The sequence below is a fragment of the Oreochromis niloticus genome, linkage group LG8, assembly GCF_001858045.2.
Source record: "Oreochromis niloticus isolate F11D_XX linkage group LG8, O_niloticus_UMD_NMBU, whole genome shotgun sequence".
Classification (NCBI taxonomy): Eukaryota; Metazoa; Chordata; class Actinopteri; order Cichliformes; family Cichlidae; genus Oreochromis; species Oreochromis niloticus.
In genome coordinates this window covers 29,340,131-29,364,710 of record NC_031973.2, presented here as the reverse complement: position 1 = coordinate 29,364,710, position 24,580 = coordinate 29,340,131, and the positions used below count along the sequence as shown (strand labels likewise).

Sequence of the window (24,580 nt, the reverse complement as noted above, 5' to 3'; positions counted from 1 at the left end):
GAAATGCTGAATTCTATAAGGCCAAGCCTGAAATATGTGTGTCCGAGTCTCCTATCAAAAGTTACAGCTGTCTTTATGGACTTATTTCGGCGAGACAGTGCGTTTCTCGCCTGAAACACATTATGGTTTTCATTTTGTGATACTTGAAAATCTTAGCTCAAACAGCCGCAAAACCTATTTCCAGCATGGAAATGCTGAATTCTATAAGGCCAAGCCTGAAATATGTGTGTCCGAGTCTCCTATCAAAAGTTACAGCTGTCTTTATGGACTTGGTGAAAATCGCCTTATTTCGGCGAGACAGTGCGTTTCTCGCCTGAAACACATTATGGGTTTTCATTTTGTGAATACTTGAAATCTTAGCTCAAACAGCTGCAAACCTATTTCCCAGCATGGAAATGCTGAATTCTATAAGGCCAAGCCTGAAATATGTGTGTCCGAGTCTCCTATCAAAAGTTACAGCTGTCTTTATGGACTTGGTGAAAATCGCCTTGTTTCGGCGAGACAGTGCGTTTCTCGCCTGAAACCATTATGGGTTTTCATTTTGTGAATAACTTGAAAATCTTAGCTCAAACAGCTGCAAAACCTATTTCCAGCATGGAAATGCTGAATTCTATAAGGCCAAGCCTGAAATATGTGTGTCCGAGTCTCCTATCAAAGTTACAGCTGTCTTTATGGACTTGGTGAAAATCGCCTTATTTCGGCGAGACAGTGCGTTTCTCGCCTGAAACATTATGGGTTTTCATTTTGTGAATAACTTGAAATCTTAGCTCAAACAGCTGCAAAACCTATTTCCCCAGCATGGAAATGCTGAATTCTATAAGGCCAAGCCTGAAATATGTGTGTCGAGTCTCCTATCAAAGTTACAGCTGTCTTTATGGACTTGGTGAAAATCGCCTTATTTGGCGAGACAGTGCGTTTCTCGCCTGAAACACATTATGGGTTTCATTTGTGAATAACTTGAAAATCTTAGCTCAAACAGCTGCAAAACCTATTTCCAGCATGGAAATGCTGAATTCTATAAGGCCAAGCCTGAAATATGTGTGTCCGAGTCTCCTATCAAAAGTTACAGCTGTCTTTATGGACTTGGTGAAAATCGCCTTATTTCGGCGAGACAGTGCGTTTCTCGCCTGAAACACATTATGGGTTTCATTTTGTGAATAACTTGAAAATCTTAGCTCAAACAGCTGCAAACCTATTTCCCAGCATGAAATGCTGAATTCTATAAGGCCAAGCCTGAAATATGTGTGTCCGAGTCTCCTATCAAAGTTACAGCTGTCTTTATGGACTTGGTGAAAATCGCCTTATTTCGGCGAGACAGTGCGTTTCTCGCCTGAAACACATTATGGGTTTTCATTTTGTGAATAACTTGAAAATCTTAGCTCAAACAGCTGCAAACCTATTTCCCCAGCATGGAAATGCTGAATCTATAAGGTCAAGCTGAAATATGTGTGTCCGAGTCTCCTATCAAAAGTTACAGCTGTCTTTATGGACTTGGTGAAAATCGCCTTATTTCGGCGAGACAGTGCGTTTCTCGCCTGAAACCATTATGGTTTTCATTTTGTGAATAACTTGAAAATCTTAGCTCAAACAGCTGCAAAACCTATTTCCCCAGCATGGAATGCTGAATTCTATAAGGCCAAGCCTGAAATATGTGTGTCCGAGTCTCCTATCAAAAGTTACAGCTGTCTTTATGGACTTGGTAAAATCGCCTTATTTCGGCGAGGACAGTGCGTTTCTCGCCTGAAACACATTATGGGTTTTCATTTTGTGAATAACTTGAAAATCTTAGCTCAGACAGCCGCAGAACCTATTTCCCAGCATGGAAATGCTGAATTCTATAAGGCCAAGCCTGAAATATGTGTGTCCGAGTCTCCTATCAAAAGTTACAGCTGTCTTTATGGACTTGGTGAAAATCGCCTTATTTCGGCGAGACAGTGCAGTTTCTCGCCTGAAACACATTATGGGTTTTCATTTTGTGAATAACTTGAAAATCTTAGCTCAAACAGCTGCAAAACCTATTTCCCAGCATGGAAATGCTGAATTCTATAAGGCCAAGCCTGAAATATGTGTGTCCGAGTCTCCTATCAAAAGTTACAGCTGTCTTTATGGACTTGGTGAAAATCGCCTTATTTCGGCGAGACAGTGCGTTTCTCGCCTGAAAATATTATGGTTTTCATTTTGTGAATAACTTGAAAATCTTAGCTCAAACAGCTGCAAAACCTATTTCCCCAGCATGGAAATGCTGAATTCTATAAGGCCAAGCCTGAAATATGTGTGTCCGAGTCTCCTATCAAAAGTTACAGCTTCTTTATGGACTTGGTGAAACACATTGCTTATTTCGGCGAGACAGTGCGTTTCTCGCCTGAAACACATTATGGGTTTTCATTTTGTGAATAACTTGAAAATCTTAGCTCAAACAGCTGCAAAACCTATTTCCCAGCATGGAAATGGTGAATTCTATAAGGCCAAGCCTGAAATATGTGTGTCCAGTCTCCTATCAAAAGTTACAGCTGTCTTTATGGACTTGGTGAAATCGCCTTATTTCGGCGAGACAGTGCGTTTCTCGCCTGAAACACATTATGGGTTTTCATTTTGTGAATAACTTGAAAATCTTAGCTCAAACAGCTGCAAAACCTATTTCCCCAGCATGGAAATGCTGAATTCTATAAGGCCAAGCCTGAAATATGTGTGTCCGAGTCTCCTATCAAAAGTTACAGCTGTCTTTATGGACTTGGTGAAAATCGCCTTATTTCGGCGAGACAGTGCGTTCTCGCTAGACATGCATTGAATGATCCGCCTGAAACACATTATGGGTTTTCATTTTGTGAATAACTTGAAAATCTTAGCTCAAACAGCTGCAAAACCTATTTCCCCAGCATGGAAATGCTGAATTCTATAAGGCCAAGCCTGAAATATGTGTGTCCGAGTCTCCTATCAAAAGTTACAGCTGTCTTTATGGACTTGGTGAAAATCGCTTATTTCGCGGACAGTGGTTTCCTATCATGCTTTGAATGAGTTCTCGCTGAAACACATTATGGGTTTTCATTTTGTGAATAACTGAAAATCTTAGCTCAAACAGCTGCAAACCTATTTCCCAGCATGGAAATGCTGAATTCTATAAGGCCAAGCCTGAAATATGTGTTTCCGAGTCTCCTATCAAAAGTTACAGCTGTCTTTATGGACTTGGTGAAAATCGCCTTATTTCGGCGAGACAGTGCGTTCTCGCTATTCTGCATGGAAATGATCTGGAAACACATTATGGGTTTTCATTTTGTGAATAACTTGAAAATCTTAGCTCAAACAGCTGCAAAACCTATTTCCCAGCATGGAAATGCTGAATTCTATAAGGCCAAGCCTGAAATATGTGTGTCCGAGTCTCCTATCAAAAGTTACAGCTGTCTTTATGGACTTGGTGAAAATCGCCTTATTTCGGCGAGACAGTGCGTTTCTCGCCTGAAACACATTATGGGTTTTCATTTTGTGAATAACTTGAAAATCTTAGCTCAAACAGCTGCAAAACCTATTTCCCCAGCATGGAAATGCTGAATTCTATAAGGCCAAGCCTGAAATATGTGTGTCCGAGTCTCCTATCAAAAGTTACAGCTTCTTTATGGACTTGGTGAAAATCGCCTTATTTCGGCGAGACAGTGCGTTTCTCGCCTGAAACATTATGGGTTTTCATTTGTGAATAACTTGAAAATCTTAGCTCAAACAGCTGCAAAACCTATTTCCCCAGCATGGAAATGCTGAATTCTATAAGGCCAAGCCTGAATATGTGTGTCCGAGTCTCCTATCAAAAGTTACAGCTTTCTTTATGGACTTGGTGAAAATCGCCTTATTTCGGCGAGACAGTGCGTTTCTCGCCTGAAACACATTATGGGTTTTCATTTTGTGAATAACTTGAAAATCTTAGCTCAAACAGCTGCAAAACCTATTTCCCCAGCATGGAAATGCTGAATTCTATAAGGCCAAGCCTGAAATATGTGTGTCCGAGTCTCCTATCAAAAGTTACAGCTGTCTTTATGGACTTGGTGAAAATCGCCTTATTTCGGCGAGACAGTGCGTTTCTCGCCTGAAACACATTATGGGTTTTCATTTTGTGAATAACTTGAAAATCTTAGCTCAAACAGCTGCAAAACCTATTTCCCCAGCATGGAAATGCTGAATTCTATAAGGCCAAGCCTGAAATATGTGTGTCCGAGTCTCCTATCAAAAGTTACAGCTGTCTTTATGGACTTGGTGAAAATCGCCTTATTTCGGCAAGACATGCGTTTCGCTATACATGCATTGAATGGTTCTCGCCTGAAACACATTATGGGTTTTCATTTTGTGAATAACTTGAAAATCTTAGCTCAAACAGCTGCAAAACCTATTTCCCAGCATGGAAATGCTGAATTCTATAAGGCCAAGCCTGAAATATGTTGTCCGAGTCTCCTATCAAAAGTTACAGCTGTCTTTATGGACTTGGTGAAAATCGCCTTATTTCGGCGAGACAGTGCGTTTCTCGCATGAAACACATTATGGGTTTCATTTTGTGAATAACTTGAAAATCTTAGCTCAAACAGCTGCAAAACCTATTTCCCCAGCATGGAAATGCTGAATTCTATAAGGCCAAGCCTGAAATATGTGTGTCCGAGTCTCCTATCAAAAGTTACAGCTGTCTTTATGGACTTGGTGAAAATCGCCTTATTTCGGCGAGACAGTGCGTTTCTCGCCTGAAACACATTATGGGTTTTCATTTTGTGAATAACTTGAAAATCTTAGCTCAAACAGCTGCAAAACCTATTTCCCCAGCATGGAAATGCTGAATTCTATAAGGCCAAGCCTGAAATATGTGTGTCCGAGTCTCCTATCAAAAGTTACAGCTGTCTTTATGGACTTGGTAAAAATCGCCTTATTTCGGCGAGACAGTGCGTTTCTCGCCTGAAACATATTATGGGTTTTCATTTTGTGAATAACTTGAAAATCTTAGCTCAAACAGCCGCAGAACCTATTTCCCCAGCATGGAAATGCTGAATTCTATAAGGCCAAGCCTGAAATATGTGTGTCCGAGTCTCCTATCAAAAGTTACAGCTGTCTTTATGGACTTGGTGAAAATCGCCTTATTTCGGCGAGACAGTGCGTTTCTCGCCTGAAACACATTATGGGTTTTCATTTTGTGAATAACTTGAAAATCTTAGCTCAAACAGCCGCAGAACCTATTTCCCCAGCATGGAAATGCTGAATTCTATAAGGCCAAGACTGAAATATGTGTGTCCGAGTCTCCTATCAAAAGTTACAGCTGTCTTTATGGACTTGGTGAAAATCGCCTTATTTCGGCGAGACAGTGCGTTTCTCGCCTGAAACACATTATGGGTTTTCATTTTGTGAATAACTTGAAAATCTTAGCTCAAACAGCTGCAAAACCTATTTCCCCAGCATGGAAATGCTGAATTCTATAAGGCCAAGCCTGAAATATGTGTGTCCGAGTCTCCTATCAAAAGTTACAGCTGTCTTTATGGACTTGGTGAAAATCGCCTTATTTCGGCGAGACAGTGCGTTTCTCGCCTGAAACATATTATGGGTTTTCATTTTGTGAATAACTTGAAAATCTTAGCTCAAACAGCTGCAAAACCTATTTCCCCAGCATGGAAATGCTGAATTCTATAAGGCCAAGCCTGAAATATGTGTGTCCGAGTCTCCTATCAAAAGTTACAGCTGTCTTTATGGACTTGGTGAAAATCGCCTTATTTCGGCGAGACAGTGCGTTTCTCGCCTGAAACACATTATGGGTTTTCATTTTGTGAATAACTTGAAAATCTTAGCTCAAACAGCTGCAAAACCTATTTCCCCAGCATGGAAATGCTGAATTCTATAAGGCCAAGCCTGAAATATGTGTGTCCGAGTCTCCTATCAAAAGTTACAGCTGTCTTTATGGACTTGGTGAAAATCGCCTTATTTCGGCGAGACAGTGCGTTTCTCGCCTGAAACATATTATGGGTTTTCATTTTGTGAATAACTTGAAAATCTTAGCTCAAACAGCTGCAAAACCTATTTCCCCAGCATGGAAATGCTGAATTCTATAAGGCCAAGCCTGAAATATGTGTGTCCGAGTCTCCTATCAAAAGTTACAGCTGTCTTTATGGACTTGGTGAAAATCGCCTTATGTCGGCGAGACAGTGCGTTTCTCGCCTGAAACATATTATGGGTTTTCATTTTGTGAATAACTTGAAAATCTTAGCTCAAACAGCTGCAAAACCTATTTCCCCAGCATGGAAATGCTGAATTCTATAAGGCCAAGCCTGAAATATGTGTGTCCGAGTCTCCTATCAAAAGTTACAGCTGTCTTTATGGACTTGGTGAAAATCGCCTTATTTCGGCGAGACAGTGCGTTTCTCGCTATTACATGCATTTGAATGGAGTTCTCGCCTGAAACACATTATGGGTTTTCATTTTGTGAATAACTTGAAAATCTTAGCTCAAACAGCTGCAAAACCTATTTCCCCAGCATGGAAATGCTGAATTCTATAAGGCCAAGCCTGAAATATGTGTGTCCGAGTCTCCTATCAAAAGTTACAGCTGTCTTTATGGACTTGGTGAAAATCGCCTTATTTCGGCGAGACAGTGCGTTTCTCGCTATCACATGCATTTGAATGGAGTTCTCGCCTGAAACACATTATGGGTTTTCATTTTGTGAATAACTTGAAAATCTTAGCTCAAACAGCTGCAAAACCTATTTCCCCAGCATGGAAATGCTGAATTCTATAAGGCCAAGCCTGAAATATGTGTTTCCGAGTCTCCTATCAAAAGTTACAGCTGTCTTTATGGACTTGGTGAAAATCGCCTTATTTCGGCGAGACAGTGCGTTTCTCGCTATTACATGCATTTGAATGGAGTTCTCGCCTGAAACACATTATGGGTTTTCATTTTGTGAATAACTTGAAAATCTTAGCTCAAACAGCTGCAAAACCTATTTCCCAGCATGGAAATCCTGAATTCTATAAGGCCAAGCCTGAAATATGTGTGTCCGAGTCTCCTATCAAAAGTTACAGCTGTCTTTATGGACTTGGTGAAAATCGCCTTATTTCGGCGAGACAGTGCGTTTCTCGCCTGAAACACATTATGGGTTTTCATTTTGTGAATAACTTGAAAATCTTAGCTCAAACTGCTGCAAAACCTATTTCCCCAGCATGGAAATGCTGAATTCTATAAGGCCAAGCCTGAAATATGTGTGTCCGAGTCTCCTATCAAAAGTTACAGCTTTCTTTATGGACTTGGTGAAAATCGCCTTATTTCGGCGAGACAGTGCGTTTCTCGCCTGAAACACATTATGGGTTTTCATTTTGTGAATAACTTGAAAATCTTAGCTCAAACAGCTGCAAAACCTATTTCCCCAGCATGGAAATGCTGAATTCTATAAGGCCAAGCCTGAAATATGTGTGTCCGAGTCTCCTATCAAAAGTTACAGCTGTCTTTATGGACTTGGTGAAAATCGCCTTATTTCGGCGAGACAGTGCGTTTCTCGCTATTACATGCATTTGAATGGAGTTCTCGCCTGAAACACATTATGGGTTTTCATTTTGTGAATAACTTGAAAATCTTAGCTCAAACAGCTGCAAAACCTATTTCCCCAGCATGGAAATGCTGAATTCTATAAGGCCAAGCCTGAAATATGTGTGTCCGAGTCTCCTATCAAAAGTTACAGCTGTCTTTATGGACTTGGTGAAAATCGCCTTATTTCGGCGAGACAGTGCGTTTCTCGCCTGAAACACATTATGGGTTTTCATTTTGTGAATAACTTGAAAATCTTAGCTCAAACAGCTGCAAAACCTATTTCCCCAGCATGGAAATGCTGAATTCTATAAGGCCAAGCCTGAAATATGTGTGTCCGAGTCTCCTATCAAAAGTTACAGCTTTCTTTATGGACTTGGTGAAAATCGCCTTATTTCGGCGAGACAGTGCGTTTCTCGCCTGAAACACATTATGGGTTTTCATTTTGTGAATAACTTGAAAATCTTAGCTCAAACAGCTGCAAAACCTATTTCCCCAGCATGGAAATGCTGAATTCTATAAGGCCAAGCCTGAAATATGTTTGTCCGAGTCTCCTATCAAAAGTTACAGCTGTCTTTATGGACTTGGTGAAAATCGCCTTATTTCGGCGAGACAGTGCGTTTCTCGCCTGAAACACATTATGGGTTTTCATTTTGTGAATAACTTGAAAATCTTAGCTCAAACAGCTGCAAAACCTATTTCCCCAGCATGGAAATGCTGAATTCTATAAGGCCAAGCCTGAAATATGTGTGTCCGAGTCTCCTATCAAAAGTTACAGCTGTCTTTATGGACTTGGTGAAAATCGCCTTATTTCGGCGAGACAGTGCGTTTCTCGCCTGAAACACATTATGGGTTTTCATTTTGTGAATAACTTGAAAATCTTAGCTCAAACAGCTGCAAAACCTATTTCCCCAGCATGGAAATGCTGAATTCTATAAGGCCAAGCCTGAAATATGTGTGTCCGAGTCTCCTATCAAAAGTTACAGCTGTCTTTATGGACTTGGTGAAAATCGCCTTATTTCGGCGAGACAGTGCGTTTCTCGCCTGAAACATATTATGGGTTTTCATTTTGTGAATAACTTGAAAATCTTAGCTCAAACAGCTGCAAAACCTATTTCCCCAGCATGGAAATGCTGAATTCTATAAGGCCAAGCCTGAAATATGTGTGTCCGAGTCTCCTATCAAAGTTACAGCTTTCTTTATGGACTTGGTGAAAATCGCCTTATTTCGGCGAGACAGTGCGTTTCTCGCCTGAAACACATTATGGTTTCATTTTGTGAATAACTTGAAAATCTTAGCTCAAACAGCTGCAAACCTATTTCCCAGCATGGAAATGCTGAATTCTATAAGGCCAAGCCTGAAATATGTGTGTCCGAGTCTCCTATCAAAGTTACAGCTGTCTTTATGGACTTGGTGAAAATCGCCTTATTTCGGCGAGACAGTGCGTTTCTCGCCTGAAACACATTATGGGTTTTCATTTTGTGAATAACTTGAAAATCTTAGCTCAAACAGCTGCAAAACCTATTTCCCCAGCATGGAAATGCTGAATTCTATAAGGCCAAGCCTGAAATATGTGTGTCCGAGTCTCCTATCAAAAGTTACAGCTGTCTTTATGGACTTGGTGAAAATCGCCTTATTTCGGCGAGACAGTGCGTTTCTCGCTATTACATGCATTTGAATGGAGTTCTCGCCTGAAACACATTATGGGTTTTCATTTTGTGAATAACTTGAAAATCTTAGCTCAAACAGCTGCAAAACCTATTTCCCCAGCATAGAAATGCTGAATTCTATAAGGCCAAGCCTGAATATGTGTGTCCGAGTCTTCTATCAAAGTTACAGCTGTCTTTATGAACTTAGTGAAAATCGCTTTATTTCGGCGAGACAGTGCGTTTCTCGCTATTACATGCATTTGAATGGAGTTCTCGCCTGAAACACATTATGGGTTTTCATTTTGTGAATAACTTGAAAATCCTAGCTCAAACAGCTGCAAAACCTATTTTCCCAGCATAGAAATGCTGAATTCTATAATGCCAAACCTGAAATATGTGTGTCCGAGTCTCCTATCAAAAGTTACAACTGTCTTTATGAATTTAGTGAAAATCGCTTTATTTCGGCGAGACAGTGCGTTTCTCGCTATTACATGCATTTGAATGGAGTTCTCGCCTGAAACAAAGTATGGGTTTTCATTTTGTGAATAACTTGAAAATCTAAGCTCAAACAGCTGCAAAACCTATTTCCCCAGCATAGAAATGCTGAATTCTATAAGGCAAAGCCTGAAATATGTGTGTCCGAGTCTCCTATCAAAAGTTACAGCTGTCTTTATGAACTTAGTGAAAATCGCTTTATTTCGGCGAGACAGTGCGTTTCTCGCTATTACATGCATTTGAATGGAGTTCTCGCCTGAAACACATTATGGGTTTTCATTTTGTGAATAACTTGAAAATCTTAGCTCAAACAGCTGCAAAACCTATTTCCCCAGCATAGAAATGCTGAATTCTATAAGGCAAAGCCTGAAATATGTGTGTCCGAGTCTCCTATCAAAAGTTACAGCTGTCTTTATGAACTTAGTGAAAATCGCTTTATTTCGGCGAGACAGTGCGTTTCTCGCTATTATATGCATTTGAATGGAGTTCTCGCCTGAAACAAAGTACACTCTAAAAAAAGATCTGTTGGCTTAACGTAAAAAAATAAAGGTAACAATTTGCATGGATCTTTTTAAGTTACTTCAGCTTAGCCACTATAGCGTAAATGCCACAAGAGTTCTCTAGTTAGGCAAACTCTATTCCTTATGTACAAACAACATGATTTGCTTTGTCCTCTACAAGCTTAATTAAGTTGAACCAACTTATTTTTAATTGTTTAAAAATTACTCCATTTAGTTATTAAAACTTATTTTTTTACTTTTATTCTACTCAGAAATATCCATGCAAATTGTTACCTTAATTTTTTTGAGTACTAATAACTTACAATAACTTATAACTTACAATTATACAATAAATTACACATTGAAATTCCAGTTTTATGATCAAACTGTTTATTAGAACACCATTCCAGAGTCATTGACATTTCAATAGCAGACAAAATTGTTGCCTCCATAAAATAAATGACATAAAACACCCCTGTAAATCTGTCTCAAAAAGACTGAACATTTTGACAGTCATGCTCTGATTCAAGTTTGTTTGTGTTAAAGTGATAGTTTAGGTTTTTTTAAGTATGAAGTACATTGTGAGTGTATTACACACAGTAGACAGCAGTCAGCACATTCCTGCCACCGACACGCACGATAGGCTCAGTTTGTTTGTGTGACTTTGGTAAATCTGAACTAACCCGAACTAACACCAAAGTCACCAAATAACACAATTACACTTACTGATCAAGGCAGCAGGAGACCAGCAACTCCTGTGTGCTGTCAGGTAAAATTGCTGTTTTTGTCCATGGACGCTGGTGGGCCAGAGCGATTGAAACAACAAGCAGTAGAACTTCTCTTTCCTCACAGAAAAGGCTGTCTGATAGCAAAATAAAGCAGTAAACATATTCTTGATATAATGTACATTTAAACTGACATCAGTTTTATTAGGATGGAGGCTCATCTTGCCTGCCGGTGGCCCCGTCTGCTTCTCCGTAGGTGGAGCTTACTGACTGCCATCTACTGTGTGTAATACACTCACTATACATATGTACCTCATACAGCCTCACTTCAAAAGACCCGAGCTATCCTTTTAAAGTGCATTATTTTGAACTAGGTGTACTTAATGCTCAATGCTCAACTTTACACCTACTGCCTACTGTACAGTATGTAACACAACACATTGCAAACAACAGTGGAACATTTCCCGTTTAATTTGAGGATAGCCTCACTCTTCACATTTTTTAGTACAACAGTTTACTTTATAGTGACATTACCTTAGGACTGGCTTTCAGATCATCCAGCTCGAGGAATATCTCTTGAAACACTTCAAAGGTGTTTTTCAGTTCTTTTGGGTAGCTGAGGTTGAGTGCATATATCAGCCCCATTAGCAAGGCACAGGCTCTGGGTACATCCAGGTCTGCTAGGACTTCTGTTCCTTCAAGTATGATCCTTGCGCTGGCTGGATCAGACGTTGTGGCACCTCTGGTTACAATCTTCATCACTTCATTGGTAATATCCCCGCCACCATCCTGGTAGGTCAGAATCAACATAAATGTTTTAAGTAATCATACTTATACATGAGAGTAACACAAAATAGGGCTGCAACTAACAATTTTCTCGATTATCTGATTAGTTGTTTGGTCCAGAAAATGTCAGAAAATGGTGAAAAATGTCAATGTTTCTCAGAGCCCAATATGATGACCTCAAATGTCAAACATATTCAGTTTGCTGTCATAGAGGAGTAAAGAAACCAGAAACCATTCACATTTATGAAGCTGAAACCAGAGAATTTGGACTTCTTTTTCTAAAATAATTACTCAAACCGATCAATCAATTATCAAAATAGTTGCCGATTAATTTAGAAATCAATTAATAATAGATTAGATCGTAGCTCTAATACAAAGTATAGTCATGTCTGATTTACCTGCTCTTTGAAGAGATCCCCCTCCTTTTCCCTGAGATACACCACTAAGCCACGGATAGCGACCTCTCGCCTTCTCTCCACAGAATCGTCCTGTGAATAAGAAAAAGAATGTCGAACTGCTCTTCGAGGAGGATGGGTTTTTGATAATTACATCCAAAAAAAAAAAAAAAAAAAGGATTGACTTTATATGGCCTGAACTGTACCAATTATAGATTTCCAGTGATAATCAAAATAATGAATTGATCATTTCAAAGAGCCATTTCTCTGAAATGATCAAATCATCAACTTCACAATTATGCTTTTTTAAGCATGACTGTAAAATCTCTTTTAAAATAGGACCTGAAGCTGATGAGGAGATAAAGTGTAGCTCTTCAACTAACTCATCAATACACCGTTGTGGTACATTGAATATGCTTTCCAACTTAAGCAGCACGTGGGCTACATGTTTTTCTATTAAATTTGGCAATTCTCTTATTTCATTACCTTCAGGGTCTTCACTCACTGCACTTTCAGTATCGTCTTCATCCACAGGATCATCCCCTGCATTTAGAGGATTGACATACCTCTGCAAAAGCTCAGGCTTGAAGTCATCAAGTGTATGAGGAGTGTGTTTCCGGCTCCTATGAGAGGCAAATGTTCCATGAATGTTTGTTTTGAAAGGACAATTTTCAAAAACACAAGACACAGTTTCCTGTTTCTTTAAATGACGACCAATATGCTCAAAGTATTCTCTTTCTGTGGAGATAGTGTTTAAAGAACAACATGGACATTTAAATGACAGTACAGTAGACAGTGTCACTGACTCACGGGTCGAGTGAGTTCTTGACAGATGGGTTCGCAGGCTGCCCCATGTTTTAAATGAGCAATAACACTCCCAATAAACACAAGGGTGAAATTCTCCACCATGACCATGTCTTAATCTATAATGCTTTAAGAGATCTGTCTTTCTTGGTGTTTCAAATTTGCAAATTTTACAGATCCACTTCATTTTAAAAACAAACAGTTTAAATTACTTTAACTTGGGTGATTCAGAAGGCTGTAGTACAAACAACTTGTGCTACATCAGCATTACAGTAAATTTTAATTCATTGTTTTTGAATATTCAAGATGAAAAACAAGAAAAATGCTTGTAAACTACTGCAAAGAAATGGGCAAACTACACGCAATCAATATTCACGCGTTTTTAACTATAGTCTTTAGTCTAATCATTATCTCACAGGAAATCCTTATGACATTAAAAGTTAAAACTATGTATATTATTTTTAGTGTTGAGTTTCTCCTAAAAGTTGCTTTATGTTTCCAAATCAAAGATATTTTTCCTTAAGTGATACAACTGTGCTTATGTATCTGCAGTTAACACCCAAAAGAGCAAAATTATATTTTATGTGCTAATGCACACTCAATGTAATGTCATTAAAACAACTAGTTTATGAATGTTACTTAAGATATTTCCTGTGGCGTTTCTACAACATGGCGTTCGCTTCCTCGCCCGCGTTTTTTGACTGAACTTTGACACAGGCTGTTCTTCAGCTAGGGCTCAATTAACAAACTTCAATCTCACATAAAAATAACTCTAGGACTTAAACATCAAAATGCATCGATGTTAAACCGAATGTATACTCAGTAACCTACATTTGTTTAGTCATGAATGTAAAACGGCCCAGCCTTTTGCTGGTCAAACCTTCATCAACGCTGCAACGATTTCAAAGTAGAAAGAAGAAAAACGTGTATTACCCTGTCTTTGCAGAGTTAAAACTACTGCTACAGAAGCTCAGTGTCAATTAACACCATTTGGCTGCCACCGTAAAACAAAACTTAACAAAGACTAATGTTACGGTCGAATTACTTCACAAGTTAGCCAGAAGTGTAACGTTACTAGCTTATCACCACCACTCACCGAGGAAGAGTTTAGTGTTGTGTAAAAAGGATTTCTTGCAGTGCGTGTTGATAGAGTTAAAGTTAGAGTTAGAGTTATTAGCTGCTGTGAATAAAACAAGGCAAAAAATTGTACTCACCACAAAGCTTTAACGTTTGATAACGTTCTGTACAAAATGGCGCTTCTCCGCTTTCTCTCTTTGCCTCCGTTTCTTTCGATCAGTGGTCTGAGAGCACAACATGTCAGGGCAAGTCAGCCTTGTACTCACCTTTTAAAGGACGCTTAGGAGATTTTTAAGTTGTATTAACTGAATACACTTTCATGTTAAGTTAACACAGAAATGTCTGTTCAAAATCGATATATTACTGAGCTAAGACTGTTTTCTTTATTTTCATTTCGACCAACTCATTAAATTAAGTTATCAACTGATTACAATGTGTACATCTTCCTGTTAAAAGGGAGTTTTTCCTTCCCACTGTCGCCAAAGTGCTTGCTCATAGGGGGTCATATGATTGTTGGGCTTTTCTCTGTATTTATTATTGTGCTATCTACTGTACAATATAAAGCGCCTTGAGGCGACTTTCGTTGTGATTTGGCGCTATATAAATAAAATTGAATTGAATTGAATTGAATACATGCAACAAACTTAATTTTTTATGCAGAAAAAGCTATTGATTTAAAACTTTACTTACTAACCCCATGAATCATTTTTTTTCATTTTGTGAATAACTTGAAAATCTTAGCTCAAACAGCTGCAAAACCTATTTCCCCAGCATAGAAATGCTGAATTTTATAAGACTAAGCCTGAAATATGTGTGTCCGAGTCTTCTCTCAAAAGTTACAGCTGTCTTTATGAATTTAGTGAAAATCGCTTTATTTCGGCGAGACAGTGCGTTTCTCGCTATTACATGCATTTGAATGGAGTTCTCGCCTGAAACAAAGTATGGGTTTTCATTTTGTGAATAACTTGAAAATCTTAGCTCAAACAGCTGCAAAACCTATTTCCCCAGCATAGAAATGCTGAATTGTATAAAACAAAGCCTGAAATATGTGTGTCCGACTCTTCTATCAAAAGTTACAGCTGTCTTTATGAATTTAGTGAAAATCGCTTTATTTCGGCGAGACAGTGCGTTTCTCACTATTACATGCATTTGAATGGAGTTCTCGCCTGAAACAAAGTATGGGTTTTCATTTTGTGAATAACTTGAAAATCTTAGCTCAAACAGCTGCAAAGCCTATTTCCCCAGCATAGAAATGCTGAATTCTATAAGACAAACCCATAAATATGTGTGTCTGAGTCTTCTATCAAAAGTAACAGCTATCTTCATGAAGTTGCACAAAAACGCTGTATTTGACCATGACAGTGCGTTTCTTACTATTACATGCATTTGAATTGATTTCTCGCCCGAAACAAAGTATAAGTTTTCATTTTGTGAATAACTGGAAAATCTTAGCTCAAACAGCTTTATATCCTGTTTGCTTACACGGGGATACTGAATTCTAAAAGACAACGCCATAAATATGTGTATCTGAGTCTTCTATCAAAAGTTACAGCTATCTTTATGAAGTTGTACAAAAACGCTTTATTTCGCCAAAACAGTACGTTTCTTACTATTACGTGCATTTGAATGGAGTTCTTGCCCGCAACAAACTAAAGGTTTTCATTTTGTGAATAACTGGAAAACCTTAGCCCAAACAGCTTTAAATCCTCTTTGCCTACACGGGGATACTGAATTCTATAAGACAACGCCATAAATATGTGTGTCTGAGTCTTCTATCAAAAGTTACAGCTATCTTTATGGAGTTGTACAAAAACGCTTTATTTCACCAAGGCAGTGCTTTTCTTAGTATTACATGCATTTAAATGGAGTTCTCACCCGAAACAAAGTATAAGTTTTCATTTTGTGAATAACTTGAAAACCTTAGCTCAAACAGCTGCAAAACCTATTTCCCCAGCATAGAAATGCTGAATTCTATAAGGCAAAGCCTGAAATATGTGTGTCCGAGTCTTCTATCAAACGTTACAGCTGTCTTTATGGACTTAGTGAAAATCGCTTTATTTCGGCGAGACAGTGCGTTTCTCGCTATTACATGCATTTGAATGGAGTTCTCGCCCGCAACAAAGTAAACGTTTTCATTTTGTGAATAACTTGAAAATCTTAGCTCAAACAGCTGCAAAACCTATTTCCCCAGCATAGAAATGCTGAATTTTATAAGACAAAGCCTGAAATATGTGTGTCCGAGTCTTCTATCAAAAGTTACAGCTGTCTTTATGAATTTAGTGAAAATCGTTTTATTTCGGCGAGACAGTACGTTTCTCGCTATTACATGCATTTGAATGGAGTTCTCGCCTGAAACACATTATGGGTTTTCATTTTGTGAATAACTTGAAAATCTTAGCTCAAACAGCTGCAAAACCTATTTCCCCAGCATAGAAATGCTGAATTCTATAAGGCCAAGCCTGAAATATGTGTGTCCGAGTCTTCTATCAAAAGTTACAGCTGTCTTTATGAATTTAGTGAAAATCGCTTTATTTCGGGGAGACAGTGCGTTTCTCGCTATTACATGCATTTGAATTGATTTCTCGCCCGAAACAAAGTGTAAGTTTTCATTTTGTGAATAACTTGAAAATCTTAGCTCAAACAGCTTTATATCCTGTTTGCTTACACGGGGATACTGAATTCTATAAGACAACGCCATAAATATGTGTGTCTGAGTCTTCTATCAAAAGTTACAGCTATCTTTATGAAGTTGTACAAAAACGCTTTATTTCGCCAAGACAGTACGTTTCTTACTATTACGTGCATTTGAATGGAGTTCTTGCCCGCAACAAACTAAAGGTTTTCATTTTGTGAATAACTGGAAAACCTTAGCTCAAACAGCTTTAAATCCTCTTTGCCTACACGGGGATATTGAATTCTATAAGATGAAGCCATAAATATGCGTGTCTGAGTCTTCTATCAAAAGTTACAGCTATCTTTATGAAGTTGTACAAAAACGCTTTATTTCGCCAAGACAGTGCGTTTCTTACTATTACATGCATTTGAATGGAGTTCTCTCCGCAACAAAGTATAAGTTTTCATTTTGTGAATACCTTGAAAATCTCAGCTCAAACAATTTTAAATCCTGTTTGCCCAACACGGGGATACTGAATTCTATAAGATAACGCCATAAATATGTGTGTCTGAGTCTTCTATCAAAAGTTACAGCTATCTTTATGGAGTTGTACAAAAACGCTTTATTTCACCAAGGCAGTGCTTTTCTTAGTATTACATGCATTTGAATGGAGTTCTCACCCGAAACAAAGTATAAGTTTTCATTTTGTGAATGACTTGAAAATCTTAGCTCAAACAGCTGCAAAACCTGTTTGCCTACACCGGGATATTGAATTCTATAAGACAACGCCATAAATATGTGTGTCTGAGTCTTCTATCAAAAGTTACAGCTATCTTTATGAAGTTGTACAAAAACGCTTTATTTTGCCAAAACAGTGCGTTTCTTAGTATTACATGCATTTGAATGGATTTTTCGCCCGAAACAAAGTATAAGTTTTCATTTTGTGAATAACTTGAAAACCTTAGCTCAAACAGCTTTAAATCCTCTTTGCCTACACGGGGATATTGAATTCTATAAGATGAAGCCATACATATGCGTGTCTGAGTCTTCTATCAAAAGTTACAGCTATCTTTATGAAGTTGTACAAAAACGCTTTATTTCGCCAAGACAGTACGTTTCTTACTATTACATGCATTTGAATGGAGTTCTCGCCCGCAACAAAGTAAACGTTTTCATTTTGTGAATAACTTGAAAATCTTAGCTCAAACAGCTGCAAAACCTATTTCCCCAGCATGGAAATGCTGAATTCTATAAGGCAAAGCCTGAAATATGTGTGTCCAAGTCTTCTATCAAAAGTTACAGCTGTCTTTATGAACTTAGTGAAAATCGCTTTATTTCGGCGAGACAGTGCATTTCTCGCTATTACATGCATTTGAATGGAGTTCTCGCCTGAAACACATTATGGGTTTTCATTTTGTGAATAACTTGAAAATCTTAGCTCAAACAGCTGCAAAACCTATTTCCCCAGCATAGAAATGCTGAATTCTATAAGGCCAAGCCTGAAATATGTGTGTCCGAGTCTTCTATCAAAAGTTACAGCTGCCTTTATGAACTTAGTGAAAATCGCTTTATTTCGGGGAGACAGTGCGTTTCTCGCTATTACATGCATTTGAATGGAGTTCTCGCCTGAAACAAAGTATGGGTTTTCATTTTGTGAATAACTTGAAAATCTTAGCTGAAACAGCTGCAAAACCTATTTCCCCAGCACAGAAATGCTGAATTCTATAAGGCAAAGCCTGAAATATGTGTGTCGAGTCTTCTATCAAAAGTTACAGCTGTCTTTATGAAGTTAATGAAAATCGCTTTATTTCGCCAAGAGAGTGCGTTTCTCGCTATTACATGCATTTGAATGGAGTTCTCGCCTGAAACACATTATGGGTTTTCATTTTGTGAATAACTTGAAAATCTTAGCTCAAACAGCTGCAAAACCTATTTGCCCAACACGGGGATACTGAATTCTATAAGACAACGCCATAAATATGTGTGTCTGAGTCTTCTATCAAAAGTAACAGCTATCTTTATGAAGTTGTACAAAAACGCTTTTTTTCACCAAGGCAGTGCGTTTCTTACTATTACATGCATTTGAATGGAGTTCTCACCCGAAACAAAGTATAAGTTTTCATTTTGTGAATAACTGGAAAATCTTAGCTCAAACAGCTGCAAAACCTATACCCATATTGAATTCTATAAGACAAAGCCATAAATATGTGTCTCAGTCTTCTTTTAATAGTCACAGCTATCTTTATGAAGTTGTACAAAAACGCTTTATTTCGCCCAGACAAGGCGATTCCTTACGGTTACATGTGTAAATATCAACACTTCACTGAGTTCTTTTCATTCCTCAGAGGCATCCGATGGAAGACAAAACACTGCTCAGTAGACCATTTAACACTTTATGTCTCTTTTACATTACTTTTATAAAGGTGTGTCATGCATCCTGCATGACACGTTGCCGCAGATCTCAAAATGGTGGTGTGCCCCTAACAGTTTTATTAAAGAAGCTCTCTCATTCTCGTCTATACAATAGTGTCTCAGTAACTTTCCACTAGAGATGGTCCCCCCTTATCTCCTTTTCCCAGACAAGTGTGAGCGAGAGTCTACAGCTTTCTACTCCCCAAGGACACATCTTCTGATGCCTTTATTTTTCAGGGCTGTGTCCACTTAATACTACACTATATAACTTTATAACACTTATGAATAAAAAGAATAGCATTGTTGAGGCACTGCAAATTATTTAATCCCAACAGGTCCCTCCTTTGATCTGCCCCATGGCAGATCAACACTATTAAAAGTCATCAAGCATCATCATGTTGTCTGCTTTGGTATCAGATCCCCAACAGCCCTGTTAACCAACCTTACCAATAATCCCCGGACAGAAGGCACACAACAATCACCACAAATTACCCAAATAGCTGTAAAAATGAATAAGAAAACCCTAATGGACTTAATACACCCCTTCTATTGCCCAAGGACAGACGTCATCCACACACGGATTATCAATTCTTTAACGGGTGGACCATATGTGGGATGACCACTGTGTTTGAGTATAAAAATTGCAGGCTATTCACCAAATTACTAAAGCTAATTCTCTCAGATCTCTCATTATTTTCCAGCTTCCCCCGATCCCCATTCTGGTTGTTTCCTGCTTCCACCTTTGTGCTCAGACTAGAACCTCTGTCTGATGGGCTTTTGACCTTCTTTACAGTTAAACAACTAATCTTCCAGGACAGGCGATTCTCTACGCTCTTCTCTTCTTGCTTCAACCTCAGGTGTCGACTACCCTTTGGTTCATTGCATAGATCAGGGGATTTATTCTGCCCCAGCTGGCTGGGATCTATGTTTTTTGGGAGTCTCCCCTTTCTTGGCCAGACCCTCCTTGGTCTGGTGCTTCTGGATTTCTGTCAACCCCTTCGTGGTTATTGTTGTGGTTATGGGATCCATCCTCTCGTGACTAGCAGGACCCCAAACAACATGACCCCTTGACCCCAATTGCTGTCTTGGCAGTCTCGGTGTCAGCTGCGAAGGATCCTCATATCTTCGTGACTTCGTCTGGTGTCTGCTCCTTCCTCTGTAAAAGATAGAAAAGGAAAACACCTCTCTGCCTAGCCTTAACAATCTAATGTTATTATCCATTGTTCTTCTAGTGATTCAAAGTTGGTTTAGAATATCATGTTCAGGACTCCCTGACCTAGAGAATTATTCTAATTATTATTGTGTAAGCGTGTTTGCAATTACCCCTCTGCACTCTAAGTCATTTCCTACAATATATCAGTCCGGACAGTCACGCCGAACGAAGCTTATGACCTTCAAAAAAAATGAGTACCAACTCTTATGAGCACATTTGCAAATGTCTGTATGAAGATAGTTATAACCACTTATTTTAGTAAAAGAAATCAAACATTTTCAATCCTAACATTTTCTCTCCTTGCATACAGTCTAACATGTGAACAAAAAGCATGTGTTTCATTTAGCCTGCTGTCCCACAGGTTCCCCTCCGGTGTGATACTCAGCCTTTCAGCTTTTCCCTCTTAACTCGAGGTCGGCCCCATTCAGTCGTCAGATGCTGGAAAAAATCTGGAGTTCTGGGAACTTCTGGGTCATTATAATCTAAGGTTTTACCATACCTAAATTATTAAACACACAAATAAAGTCATGAAAATGATCATAGAAACCATTGTTTCATGTTAAAACTCGACTTCCCCCCTTTTGACACACTCTCATGTGTCAATTTACAGGAACTAGAAAATTAAAAGAAAATATTACACTGTAAACCCGGATAAGTTCAATACACTTAAATCGTTTGAGGAAACCGATTCCCTTCAAATGATTTGAGTAATCAACCCAAAACAAAAAATTAACTGATTTAGTCAAGTAAACTTAAAAGTAAAATTGTCACAATTTACTATATTGAGTCATCGCTACCTAAAGTGTTTAAGTATTCAATATTTCAAAAATAATTTGTTTAAGTACAGTTAACTTAATACTAATAGAAAAAACTAAATTGTTTAAGTGGTGCTAATATTACAAAACTCACTTTTTTGCGTAGTGTTTAATTAAAAGCGTCTTTTAATTAAATGTATTATTATTACTAAAACTTAATATGTCAAGGCAAACACACTCAAAACGAAAGACCACTAAAGTGTTTTTTTTTTGTTTTTTTTTTACTTTATTTATAACAAAACAAGACTTTTGTTTTCCTTTGAACAGTATTCCAATTTTTACACATGGCGCTTCTAAGAAGACATTTCTTTCAGAAACAAACACAATATTTCAGTTGTTCCTAGCCACTTTTTGACAAGAATTTATTTGTGGTCTCTGAGGTAGTTTTTTTTGAACAGTAAGTTTTTGGTTTGCACAATTGGACTTCCAATAAAACATTTTCTTTAAAACAATCCTTTTAAACAGATAAAACTGTGTATCACAAGTAAAGAACTTTGGTGCGACACTCTGGGTAACAAGTTGTAACAGTAAAACTTATTTTCACAAATATTTTAACTTGGAAAAATAAAAACTATGGAATAAGGAATGGCCCCAGCGAGACAATGAAATTAAAGGAATAGTTCACTGATTTTACATAATAAGATATGTTCTTACCTTAGCTTTGACGAGTTGATGTGTACCAGTCTTGTCTTTGTGCGTGCCCTCAGTCATGCAAATGGAGCAAAGCCTCTCCCATATATTCCAAATACCTCCACTTTTTGCTCCTTTTAGAAGCTACCGAGCTCCCCCACGTTTTCCCTATTTATGTAAAATTACATGAAAAGTGACACTCTCCAAGTTTAGTTTAACTAAATTTAACGTGTGGATTTTCTAAGCCGATAAGAAGGGGTACTATATTACAAGGTGTAATAACACTGTAGGAGCACTTCTTCATCCCCCCAGTAACTCAGTCTATGCTCCAGAGTGCACTAGGGTTACTCCGCGCTTGTAATATAGTGCCCCTTTTTATCGGCTTAAAAAATCTATACGTTAAATTTAGTGAAACTAAACTTAGATAGTGTAACTTTTCATGTAATTTTACATAAATAGGGAAAACGTGGAGGAGCTCGGTAGCTTCTAAAAGGAGCAAAAAGTGGAGGTAGTTGGAATATATGGGAGAGCCTTTCTCTCGCACAAAGACAAGACAGGTATGCATCAACTCTTCAAAGCTAAGGTAAGAACATATCTCAGTATGTAAAATCAGTGAACTACTCCTTTAAGCCCTGGTTTTGCCATCCACTAAAAACAAAAAAAGACAATTACAAACACAATAATGACTTCCTGAACTTGAGAAAAAGCTGCTCAATGAAGAGTGAACATTCAATGTATCTATGCACACATTGAAAGCTCATTTTTTAGCCTTTGGAGTTTTGGAGGAGGATCGTTTCGTCCCAGATTCAGCATAATCTGCTGGATAAACAGGAATGTATTCTTCATGCACTTTGGGTACTCCAAGTGGAGTGCATAAGTCAGTCCAAACAGGAGACACATTGCCAAAGGAAGACTGCAGATGGAATCCATTACCACATTGCCCTCTAGAAGGATCCCCAGCTGGGAGGGGTTCAGTTCTTGCTCTGGACTTCCGTTTTCACCATTGAAGATGATTCCTATTGGGATTTCAAGGTCACCATCAGCAGCATTCTACAGAGGGGGGGAAAAAACTGTGAGTTAACCTGTTGGTGGAGAGTAACACAAGTATAAAAGGTCAAAGTATTGTATTTCTATAAATGCTCTTTATTATTTAAGTACAAGTTAATTGTTCAAATAAAAAAAATAAAAAAACAGGAAAATTTGGGGAATCTGTAAGGCTTATTGTCATTATACAACTGTATAATGAAGTTTGTCCTCTGCATTTGACCCATTTTTCAATGTTGATAAGGCAGCAACCCGTCAAGAGAATGGGTTTTTGTAGATTGGCTGCAGGAGCCTGTACAGCAGGTTGCGACCTAGGCTTAACCTGGAAGGAGGATTAACCTGTTGTGCATATTTTTGTAATTTTTCTTTCATAAAGATGATGAGCTTCATCTAACACCGTCCACTGGTTCACTCTTCTACTCTGGTCCACTCCAGTTGTACATTCTCATTTCGCTCTCTGTAGAACATGTCTCACCCCATAGGCTGACCAGCAACAGCTTTTTCGGTTGCACTGCAAAGCCATTTAGACCTTTGTCCCCAGTCCCACCCAGTCCTTTTTTTTTTTTCAGTTTTCTGAGTCATTAAAGGAATTGTGACAAATTGAAGGGCTTAAATGAAACTTAAAAGGCTGGAGGTGCCCGGCCGTGCTCTGGTCCTCCTCCTCTGACCGGGGCCGGAGTCCGGACCCGGGCTAACCCTGAACACGGTTTGGATGTGCTCACATCACACAATGGAACCGCGCGGTTTGGATGGACGAGGAAGATGCTAGAACCATTACGCATGAGCAGGGGTTAAGGCTGTGAGGGTTACAGCCTTAAAACATTTATAATAAATACTTTTCACTACTTTGCGGATTTCACTTATTGCGGGTTGTTTTTGGGACGTAACCCCCGCGGTAAACGGTTCACTGTAGATTGAATTAGCGTGTACATTTGCGTAATGTAACATGCAACTATTTTTGCTTAAAGTTGAAATACAAAGATTTAACTCACCAGTTTGCGTGGAGGTTTGAGGAAAAGTACTCCCTATCGACTGTAGACTGAAACAAACATGTCCAATCCCAGGCAAAACCACCAAAAACGACTTGTCTTAATTTTTTCTGACAAACAAGTCCAGACGTCTCTTCGGTTCCAGTGCCGGGAAAAATATGGGAGGGGCAACAAAAACTTAAAAATAGTGAAAGTGCTTTCAACTAAACATAATCAGTAAACATCAAATTTACTTTTATTATTTGAGTGTTGAGTTTAAAACTTATTCTCTTATAAATAATTGAACTTAAACTATTTATTAGAATAAACTTAAAATAGAAAGGACCATGTTAAATGTATTCATTTTAGTGCATCACATGCAAAACAATATAGGTTAAGTGCAAAAAGCTTCCACCAATGAGTTCTGTCTGACACAGTTATATGATTTTAGTTTTACAAAGAAAATTAATTACCATCAGTGATTATAGCTAAACCATTTGAATGCAAATAACTTTTGGGATTACAGTGTAGTAACATGATTTCTCAGAAAACATCAGAAATTCTCCGCTCGAGTAGCTTTGCTCCAGCTCTGCCACTCTGTGTTAGGGAATGAAATCAATTTAGTTATCATCTTAAATCTGTGGAACTCCAGGCTTCGCCCAGTGTCTGCATCCGCAGAACTGCCTAGAAACAAAACCTGTGTGTTAATATGAACGTCATATTTGCGACTCCGTTTTTCCCCACTGTCCTTCCCTCACTGACCACAGCAGGGTCATGTCTTGATTCAGCCATGAATTCAGCTCACCTGATTCATCACTGAGCCCAACCGTCACTGGCATCTGATAGTATGCACTGAGTCTCCTTCTCTTAATGTCGCTGTTTTCTCTGTTAATTAGAGTCCCCAAACATGAAATAGAATTATC

General features: G+C 38.5%; 1 long non-coding RNA gene across 1 annotated transcript; it reads right to left on the bottom strand.

The window, feature by feature from the left end:
* Positions 1 to 10,335: 10,335 nt before the first annotated feature.
* On the bottom strand, positions 10,336 to 14,396 carry LOC109203127 (uncharacterized). The gene is made up of 4 exons (XR_002063060.2): positions 14,099 to 14,396; positions 12,567 to 12,703; positions 12,084 to 12,173; positions 10,336 to 11,688 (listed from the first exon to the last, which is right to left on the bottom strand). It is a non-coding gene; the product is annotated as an uncharacterized LOC109203127 (long non-coding RNA).
* Between the last annotated feature and the right edge of the window lie 10,184 nt (positions 14,397 to 24,580).